General features: G+C 44.8%; 1 protein-coding gene across 2 annotated transcripts in view; it reads right to left on the minus strand.

Annotated features, from left to right (window-relative positions):
* The window catches only part of phf20l1 (PHD finger protein 20 like 1), a 170,265-nt gene extending 163,948 nt beyond the window's left edge, over positions 1-6,317 (minus strand). For both annotated transcript variants that reach the window (XM_068031404.1, XM_068031403.1), the window contains exon 1: positions 6,078-6,317. The gene's annotated coding sequence lies outside the window, so the exon portion shown is untranslated. The remainder of the gene's footprint in view (positions 1-6,077) is intronic.
* Between the last annotated feature and the right edge of the window lie 4,834 nt (positions 6,318-11,151).

An 11,151-nucleotide genomic window follows, 5' to 3' on the forward strand; every position in this document is an offset into this window, starting at 1 on the left:
TTTCGACAGCACCTTTCAAACCAGTGACCTCTACCACCTAGAAGGACAAGGACAGCAGATGCATGGGAACACACCACCTGCAAGTTCCCCTCCAAGCCATACACCATCCTGACTTGGAACTATATTGCTGTTCACTCACTGTCGCTGGGTCAAAATCCTGGAACTCCCTAACAGCACTGTTGGTGTACCTATACTCCAAGGAAAGCAGCGGTTCAAGAAGGCAGCTCACCACCACCTCCTCAAGGGGAATTAGGGATGGGCAATAAATGCTGGCCTAGCCAGTGATGCCCACATCCCACGAACGAATAAAAAAAACCTATCATAAGACAAACCCTTCATCCCAGGAATCAACCTGGTGAACATTCTCTGAACTGCCTCTAATGCAAATATATCCCTCCTTAAATAAGATGAAAACACCTTGTAGCAAGCAAGACCTCCTAATTTTTATACTCCATCCCTTGCAATAAAGGCTAACATTTCATTTCCCTTCCTAATTCCTTCTTGTAACTGTATGCCAACCTTCTGTGTTTCATTTATGAGATTTTAGATCTTAGCCAAGTACAGAGGCAGGGAAAGTGTGTGGGTAGTGGTTGGGGGGGGGGAAAGGAGAACAAAAGGGAAGGACTGCACTAAGGTGTTTTTGAGTTTTTAGTTTTAGGGATACAGCACTGAAACAGGCCCTTCGGCCCACCGAGTCTGTGCCGACCATCAACCACCCATTTGTACTAATCCTACACTAATCCCATATTCCTACCACATCCCCATCTGCCCCTATATTTCCCTACCAACTACCTATACTAGGGGCAATTTATAATGGCCAATTTCCCTACCAACCTGCAAGTCTTTTGGCTTGTGGGAGGAAACCGGAGCACCCGGAGAAAAACTCACGCAGACACAGGGAGAACTTGCAAACTCCACACAGGCAGTACCCAGAATTGAACCCGGGTCGCTGGAGCTGTGAGGCTGCAGTGCTAACCACTGCGCCACAGGAGAGTTTAAAATCATAAAAGGGATACCGCGGACGGCAAAAGGAGATGGAATTGGACCAGTGAAAAATGAAAGATGGGTCTAGAGGAGGTGTAAATGGAAAATAGCAGAATCATCGCCAACTGCTGCCCGTAAAATGGAGCATGAGGGTAAGATCTTATAATTGTTGAACTCAATGTTAAACCCAGAAGACTGTAATTGAAAGGTGAGGTTTCGTCCCTCAAGCTTACAGAGCTTCACTGGAACAGTGTAGGAGGCAAAGGACAGAGATTAGAAGTGGGAGTGAAGCCAAGAATTAAATTGACAGGCAAACTGAAACTCAGGCCACGTTTGACAAGTGAACGGAGGTGTTCATCAAAACAGTCACCCTGCTGTCATCTGCATTTGAGCATCCCGATGCAGAGTAGACAAGATCATTGAAAAAAAGAGCAAATAAATCGCTGTTACACTAGCAAGGAGCGTTTGGAGCCCTGGAAGGTGGAAAGAGGGAGATAATAGGGCAGGGGTTGCATCTCCCGCACTTGCCCAGAAAGTGCAGTGGGAGTATTTTATTTAAAACCAAATAGTTCCACCTATATTTACTAAATTGCACAAACATAGATTTTGAGTTTGATCATGATGCCGCCAATGTTAAGCAGCTTCACAAGTCACTGCTCAGACCCATACATGAAGAATGATTACTTGAGATATTAAAAGACAGTTGAAAACTGTAGAAATAAACTTCAGCACAATTCACTGTCTTTAGGAGAGAAGAAAATGTTGGGTGTGGGGGCAGCGTACAGTTGAGTCATCACACAGCAGGACAGTTATGCCCTATGGATCTACAGAACAATCCACTACACTGCCCTACCCCCAGCTATTAAAATGAACCCCTAAACTTCATTACAGCAATTCTGATGAAAAATGTTTCTGTCTCATCATGTAAATGAGTCAATGTTCTGCAGATTGGGAAAATCCCAGGTTCTCTCCCTGGTCTTGAGTGAGAAGTTGGTGTCTGAAGTTGCAGCAGTGACATCACATGTGGTTTCTGGGCGCTTTGAATGATCTGGGCAAGAACAGGATTGTTGCGATGCTTCAGCTTCTCTTGCCCTCCCCCTTTCTCCAACATACACTGCCAGATTTAAACATTAAAAAGTTGATCAAGTTATCAGAGGCCTTTAGATATCTGTCGAACCCTATGCTTCTTGAAACTCTTAAGTACCCGGTTACACAGAAGCATCATCTGGAAAACAACCCTTAGAGTTCTCATCATCTCACTCCTTACTATGTCTCCATACTCAACAACAGGTGCCAACACAGATAGTGTAAAAATCCCAATGACTCAGTGAATCCTTATAAACTTTTAACAGTTCTCTGCAGTTAACTATACTTACATCTTATTTTCACAGCGTACACGCAACTATATTACTGAAAGTCTTGCACCTTGGCGTGGGAAAATTAGCCATCACAAAATGTCAAACATCCAGAGGGTCTGTCACATTTGTAAAGTCTCAATGGGGCAAAAAACATTCTGATCGGCTCATATATCTTACACGTTAGAAAGCAACAAATTGCACGTTTAACACTAGCCAAATAATTTGGTTGCAGATTTATTTCTAAGTGAACGTTTTAACCTGAACGTTAAGGTCCAATTGTGCACCTCACTTGCAACCACATATTCTGCAAATACATGCTTTTATATACATATTTAATACTACTTTTTCATTTGCAGTATATTCATTTTTATATAGGCAATAGTTTTGCCTCAAGATTTTTCTTCAGTAAGCCTTTTATATTTTACCACATAAGTGCATTTTTTGTTATAAATTACATAAATATTTAAACACATATACACTGTACAATTACAAATTTATAAAAATTTGTATTTCAAGATACCATTTTGTTTCTAGCAAAATTGTATTCATGGGATCAGCCAAATGGTCCTTTACTTTCCTCTATTATGTACACAAGACCTCATTTCATGCTTTCCACTCTTATTTAAATGGTATAAATTTCTGTAAGAAACATTTATGATTTCAAGCACGTAATTCATAGAATCATAGAATGGTTACAGCACAGAAGGAGTCAATTCAGCCCATCATATCCATGCCAGCTCTCTGCAAGAGCAATTCACCTGGTCGCACTCCCCAGCTTTTTCACTGTAGCCCTGCAAATGTTTTCTCTTCAGATAATTATCCAGTTCTCTTTTGAAGGCCTCGATTAAATCTGCCTCCACCACACTCTCAGGCAGTGCATTACAGATCCTACTCACTCACTGCTTAAAGAAGGTTCTTCATACCACCGTTGCTTCTTTTGCCTGTCACTATAAATCGGTATCCTCTGGTACTGGATCCTTCTGCCAAAGGGAAGTTTCTCACAATCTAGTCTGTTCAGACCCCTCACAATTTTGAGCACCTCTATCAAATCTCCTCTTAATTGTCTCTTCTCCAAGGAGAACAGCCCCAACGTCTCCAATCTATCCACGTAACCGAAGTTGCTCATCCCCGGAACCATTCTCAAGAATCATTTCTGCTCCCTCTCTAATGCCTTAACATCCTTTATAAAGTGTGGTGCCCAGAACTGGACACAATACTCCAGTTGAGATCGAGCCAGTGTTTTATACAGGTTTATCATAACGCTGTATATCATAAATATACAAACTGGGTGGTTTTATTTTAATAAAAAAAAGTCAACAGATGAAACTCTCCGCCGAACAAAGGCGGTGGAGGGGTGCCACCACCCGGTAAACGGGACCTGGAACAAGCAGAGATCAGCAGCCGCCAGCGTCCTTGTTTTTGTACCCTATGCTCGTATTTATAAAGTCCAGGATCCCATATGCGATATTGACTGCTTTCTCAACCTGTCCTGTCACTTCAATGATTTATGCATATATCCCTCAGGTGCCTCTGCTCCTGCACCTGCTTTAGAATTGTACCTTTTATTTTATATTGCCTCTCCTCATTCTTCCTACTAAAATGAATGATCTGGGCATTAAATTTCATCTGCCACTTGGCTGTCCATTCCTCTATCCTGTCTATGTCCTCTTGAAGTTCATCACTTTCCTCCTCACAGTCCACAATATTCCCAAGCTTTGTGTCATCTGCAAATTTTGGAATTGTGTCCCATGCACCAAAGTCTAGGATGTTTATATATCAAGAAAAGCAGGGATCCTAATGCAGATCCCCATGATATTCCTTCCTCCAGCCTGAAAAGCAACCGAACTACTGTGTTTCCTGTCACTCAGCCAATTTCATATCCATGCTATCATTGTCCCTTTTATTCCATTGGCTTTAACTTTGCTGACAAGCCTGTTATGTGGCACATCATCAATTGCCTTTTGGAAGTCCATGTACACCACATCAACTGCATTATCCTCAATCACCTCTGTTACCTCATTGAGTTTTTTTTAATCAAGTTAGGTCAACACAATTTTCCCCCAACATTTGTCCAAGTGACTGTTAATGTCCCAAATTATTGGTGGGAATTTTACATTGGGGTGGTGGCCCTGCCTACCAGCTAAAAAATCAGGGGAGAGCCCGCCTCCGCCAGGCCTGGAAGCCACGCTGCAATTTTATGTGGCCCAGCTAAAGCGCTGACCCGAACCCGACCAGACCCAGTGACAAGTGTCGGGTTCGGGTCGAGTCTCTCTTCTGGGTCCAGCATTCGGGCTCGGGTCAGGCTGGACGTGGACAATGCTACCAGGAAGTAATCTTCAAATGAAGATTCAGGACGTCAAAGCGGGATATGTGCAGTCTGGACTCCGCAGTAAAGCCTGGCTACCCAACCAAACCAGACATGTGTCAGCTTCGGGTCAGATATTTTTAAAATATGGACTCGGGCCCAGGTTGGCTATTGTCGGGTTGGGCCCGGGTCGTGTTTTAATTTTATACCCAAGCCAGGTTTTAGGCCCAGCTCTCTAACTGGCCTCGGTCAGGGCTTCTACCCCTCTGAGGTGGGAAGTTGATGGACATCACCCTTTGGGAAGGTAAGAGAGATTTGGGCCTCGCTGGGGATGATCAGCTAGGCCCTGGTGAGGGAATTGGGGGTGGGAGCCTAGGGCAGGGGGGATAGTTTCAGCAGGGGCAGCCTGTGCTGCTTGGTGGCCCCTCCGTGGGGCACAGTGTGCCCGATCAGGACAGGACCTTCTATCAGCCTGCAAGGAAGTGCCAAGTATTACTGGACAGCTTCCTCAGGTGAAGTCCCCATCCACCACTGATAAGATGCCAGCAGTGGTGGGAGAAGGCCCTTAAGTGGCAAATAATTGGCCACTTAAAGGCCTCATTTGGCCTGGGGCAGGCAGGCCATTTGCCAACCCACTCGTGACTGGTAAAATAACAGCAGGGGCAGGTAGGTGACAGGAACAGCATCCCCTACCTCCCACTCAATTTTACACCCCTCCTCACCCCCAAGCCTCCCAGTCCACTCCAGGGGGTAAAATTCTAGCCATTTTTTCTAAAAGCATTCCCACCACTGAGGTTAAACTGACTAGCTGCTGGGCTTATCCTTATACACTTTTTTGAACAAGGGTGGAAGATTTGCAATTCTCCAGTCCTCTGGCACCACCTCTGTACCTAAGGATTGGAAGATTATGGCCAGTGCCTCTGCAATTTCTTCCTTTACTTTTAGTATCCTTGAATACAAAAAAAACAAACATTTGAATTAGGAGCAGGAGCACTTGGCCCCTCAAGCTTGCTCCGCCATTCAACTTTTAAGTACAGCCAGCCTATCTAATACCACCTCTTTATCAAGTTTAAGCCCATCCAGTGTCTCAACTACCTCGTCTTTCACTATGACTTGGGCAGCATCTTCTTCCTTAGTAAAAACAGATGCAAAGTACTCATTTAGTACCTCGGCCATGTCCCATGCCTCCAGAAATAAATCCCCATTAAGGTCTCTAATCGGCCCCAAATCTTCATTTACTATTTTACTGTATTTGTATTAAATTTAAAGAATATACAGTATATTCGTTTTTTTAAAGTGTGCAACTGTTACACGTACAGCATAATGAGTAGTAAGTAATGCAATGGGATGCTGAGTGCCGCATCTCCTTGCTGCTCCCACTCAGTCTCTGTTAAACAGTGACTCTGGAGCCAGGCTGCCTGAGGCCTTACCTTTCCCCCCTCATATTCCGCTCGGCCTCTCCCGCTCACAGAGCTCTCGGCACCGAGGCCCGAACACCGCTCCCAACTCCTCGCTGCTTTCGAACTTGGTTGCTAGCGCTTGGAGCGGGCCTAGCGGTGGCTGCACGGCCTCTACTGCCCATCAATCGCCCACGGAAACCACCACCACCCCCTCCCCCAGCTCTCGCCGCTGCCGCCCCGACTCCTTTTTTTCCTCCTCTTCCTCCTTTCAAAACATCGCGACGTCAACACTCACGCACACGCCGGCCACGAGCTCTCGTGACGTCAGCGCGTACGCCGTGCGTCAGGGGTATTCTGGCAGGGAGGTGGGACTGCACCTGTTGAGGAATTGAGCTGAGGATTGTTCTTGGAAAAGCCTGAAAACATCAACTCTGCTCCACAGATGCTGCCAGAAGTACTTCTAGTACTTTCTGTTTTAATGTTGTTGAGGATTTGGCCTAACTGTGATGGGGGAAGAGAGGCAGGGGGGGATTGTCCTTTTGTAATTCTTTCACACTAACATTTGGGGCGCAGGGCCAAAGCTTTGCTCCAATTTCGCTTTCTTTCCCAAAGAGATATTGAGCTCTTTGCAGGGTTGAACATTCCTGGGAGATGGGGGCCTTGCTCATGAGGCTCGTTATGCGTATCAAATGAACTTTGGCAGTGAGTTTGGGCAGGTTAGTGGGGGAATCAAGCCAAGACCAATCCCCTTCCTGCTAAATTATTAAAGTCCAATTGGTAACATGCTAGAACAAAGTTTGGAGCTTCCAACCAAAATGAAACAGTAATCAATGAAGCCAATATTGGATAATGAACTACATTGCCAAAATAGTCATCGCTTTCACAGCCAATAGTAATGTGAGGTCACCAGAATTTTCTAGGAGGCTGCAGATATCTTCCACCACCTGATGTGACAGTTTGAGTCTCTGGAAGCGTTCCTGTTCCGAGAGGTAAAGGAAACTGCCTGTTCATCTTGTTTTGCTGATGGTGCCTCCTGCAACTCGACCCCTCTGCTACTCCCCTTTCCTCTGCGAACTTGCAGTTTCTCCAATATATGGCAGCCATGGTGACACCCATCCCGCAAAAAGGAGGTCATATCAGAAGCACCGTCACGGAAGGTAGCATTTCCTTTTTCCTCAACCGAGACTTCCCCCCCACTGTTGTTGACAGGGCCCTCAACTGTGTCCGGCCCATTTCCCGTACCTCTACCCTCACCCCTTCCCCTCCCTCCCAGAACCGTGACAAGGTTCCCCTTGTCCTCACTTTTCACCCCATCAGCCTCCATATCCAAAGGATCATCCTCCGCTATTTCCGCCACCTCCAGCGTGATACCAGTACTAAACGCATCTTCCCCTCCCTTCCCCTGTCAGCATTCCAAAGGGATCGTTCCCTCCGCGACACCCTGGTCCACTCCTCCATTACCCCCACCACCTCGTCCCCTTCCTATGGCACCTTCCCCTGCAATCACAGGAGGTGTAATACCTGCCCATTTATCTCCTCTCTCCTCACTATTCCAGGCCCCAAACACTCCTTTCAGGTGAAGCAGCGATTTACTTGTACTTCTTTCAATGTAGTATACTGTATTCGCTGCTCACAATGTGGTCTCCTCTACATTGGGGAGACCAAACGCAGACTGGGTGACCGCTTTGCGGAACACCTCCGCTCAGTCCGCAAGCAGGACCCTGAGCTTCCGGTTGCTTGCCATATCCACACTCCCCCTTGCTCTCATGTTCACATCTCTATCCTGGGCTTGCTGCAGTGTTCCAGTGAACATCAACGCAAGCTCGAGGAACAGCATCTCATTCACCGATTAGGCACACTACAGCCTGCCAGACTGAACACTGAGTTCAATAAATTTCAGAGCATGACGGGCCCCCCATTTTACTTTTATTTTTAGTTATTTTTTATTTTTTAAATTTTTTACAATTTTTTTTGTATGTTTATTTCATTTCATCTTAGTTTGTTCAGTTTGCTTACCCACTGTTTTTTTTTCATGTTTGTACTTGCTGCTGTTCAATCTTCAGTCCGTTAACACCCTATCTGTACTAATGCTTTGTCTTTCAACACATCGTTAACATATTGTTTGCCTTTGCTCCATGACCTTTTGGTCAGCTATGTGGCCTTCTCCTTTGTTATCACTTGCGTATAACCTTTGACATTTCTAATATTTGCCAGTTCCGAAGAAGGGTCACTGACCCGAAACGTTAACTCTGCTTCTCTTTCCTGCCAGATGCTGCCAGACCTGCTGAGTGATTCCAGCATTTCTTGCTTTTATTTTAGATTTCCAGCATCCGCAGTATTTTGCTTTTATTTTAGCTCCTCATCCATTTTGGCCTGAGGCATTTTTGATCTTTGATGATGAAGTAGCAACACAAGTTGATAAGGGGATAGAAATTGCAAATGAAACACTGGGATTCATTTCAAAAGGAACTGAATACAAAAGCACCGAGGTAATATTAAACTTGCATAGAAGCTTAGTTAGATCATCAAGTCTGCATACCAGAACAGGAGCGAAGGATAGACCGAAGAATTACAGGCCAGTCAGTTTAACTTCAGTAGTGGGCAAATTATTGGAATCTATTCTGAGAGACAGGATAAACTGTCGCTTAGAAAGGCACAGGTTAATCAAGGATAGTCAGCATGGATTTGTTAAGAGAATATCTTGTTTGACCAACTTGATCAAATTTTTTAAAGAAGTAACAGGGAAGATAGATGAGGGGAGTGTAGTTGAAGTGGTCTACATGGATTTTAGCAAGGCTTTTGACAAGGTTCCACATGGCAGACTGGTTAAAAAAATAAAATCCCATGGGATCCAGGGAAATGCAGCAAGGTTGATACAAAATTGGCTCAGTGGCAGAAACAAAGGGTAATTTGTTGACGGTTGTTTTAGCGACCGGAGGGCTGTTTCCAGTGGCATTTCTCGGCTCAGTACTGGGTCCCCTGCTTTTTGTGATGTATATTAACAATTTGGACGTAAATGTAGGGGGCATGATCAAGAAGTTTGCGGATGACACAGAAATTGGCCATGTGGTAGATAGCGAGGAGGATAGCTCTTGGCTGCAGGAAGATATTGATGTAAAGGCAAAATACTGCGGATGCTGGAAATCTGAAATAAAAACAAGAAATGCTGGAATCACTCAGCAGGTCTGGCAGCATCTGTGGAAAGAGAAGCAGGGTTAATGTTTCGGGTCAGTGACCCTTCTTCGGAACTGACAAATATTAGAAAAGTCACAGATTATAAGCAAGTGAGGTGGGGGTGGGGCAAGAGATAACAAAGGAGAAGGTGTAGATTGGACCAGGCCACATAGCTGACCAAAAGGTCACGGAGCAAAGGCAAACAATATGTTAATGGTGTGTTGAAAGACAAAGCATTAGTACAGATTAGGTATTGATTAGGTACAGATTAGGTATTGAAGATATTGATTGTCTGGTCAGATGGGCAGAAGAGTGGCAAATGGATTTCAACTCTGAGAAGTATGAGGTGATGCATTTGGGGAGGTCAAACAAGGCAAAGGAATACACGATTATTGGGAAAATACGAAGTGTAGAGGAAAAAAGGGACCTTGGAGTGAATGTCCACAAATCCCTGAAGGTAGCAGGACAGGTCAATAAGGTGGTTAAGAAGGCATATGGAAACCTTTTCTTTATTAGCCGAGGTATAGAATATAAGAGCAGGGAGGTTATGCTGGAACGGTATAACTCATTGGTTAGGCCACAACTTGAGTACTGTGTGCAGTTCTGGTCACCTCATTACAGAAAGGATGTAATTGCACTAGAGAGAGTACAGAGGAGATTTTCGAGGATGTTGCCAGGACTGGAAAAATGTAGCTATGAGGATAGGCTGGGGTTGTTCTCCTTGGAACAGAGAAGGATGAGGGGAAATCTGATTGAAATGTACAAAATTTTGAGCGGCCTGGATAGAGTGGAGGCGAAGTGTCTATTCACCCTAGCAGAGAGGTTAGTGACGAGGGGGCATAGATTTAAAGTGATTGGTAGAAAAATTAGAGGGGAGATGAGGAAAAACGTTTTCACCCAGAGGGTGGTGATGAACTCACTGCCTGAAAGGGTAGTTGAGGCAGAAACCCTCAACTCATTCAAAAGGAGTCTGGATATGCACCTCAAGTGCCCTAAGCTGCAGGGCTACGGACCAAATACTGGAAGGTGGGATTAGAATAGGTGGATCGTTTTTTGGCTGGCACAGACACAATGGACCAAGTGGCCTCTCTGTGCCTTAAACTTTCTATGATTCTATGAACAGGGACATTGACGCATTGGAGAAAGTGCAGAAAAGATTTTCAGGGATGCTACCAGAATTTAGAGGATGTGACTATCAGGAAACATTGGCTAGGCTGAAGTATTGTTTTCTTTTCAAAAGAGAAGACTGAGGAGACCAGATAGAAGGGTGAATGTGGTGAAACAGTTTCTACTTGTGGGTGAGTCCAGAAAAAAGGTGCAGAAAGACAATATCTTGCTGCCCATTCCCTGTACCCCCGCCCCTCCCCTCCTCCTCCATGGGCACGTGAGCTGCCTTTGTGGCCACAACTGGCACCCGGGATTTCTAGTAAATGTGCTGGTGGACTGATTTGCCATGGTCTTGAGTCCGGTCTCATTCGGCACATACAGAAAGCATTGCACCAGGATTTCTAGGCTGTCGAGTTTTAATGTATAGACAAGCATAAATAGAACTGAATTACCTGGGCCACAAGGGACAGTTTGGGCTTCCTTAGTTTAATGGCTCATCAATGGATGGCACTTAACGATTACTGCACTGGAGTGTTAGCACAAATTAGATGCTCAAACCCTGGAGTGAGGGTCAAGAGCAGAAGGCGACCAAGCTTATAAATAATTAATAGGTCACTGTACTGTTACAACCAGGTGAGAAAGGTGTCTAGGGGTCTTTCTCAGCCTTCACCTGGTCTTATTGTAACATGGTTTATGTTTTAAACACACTGTGTTTTAGCTTCCCCTTGGTGAATCCTTGTTCACCTCTTTCCAATTATAATGCAAAGAAATGAGCACAAACAGGCTTTCTTAGGTTTAAAGAAGAAAAGTGAAATTTATTAAA

The sequence above is a fragment of the Heterodontus francisci genome, chromosome 5, assembly GCF_036365525.1.
Source record: "Heterodontus francisci isolate sHetFra1 chromosome 5, sHetFra1.hap1, whole genome shotgun sequence".
NCBI lineage: Eukaryota > Metazoa > Chordata > Chondrichthyes > Heterodontiformes > Heterodontidae > Heterodontus > Heterodontus francisci.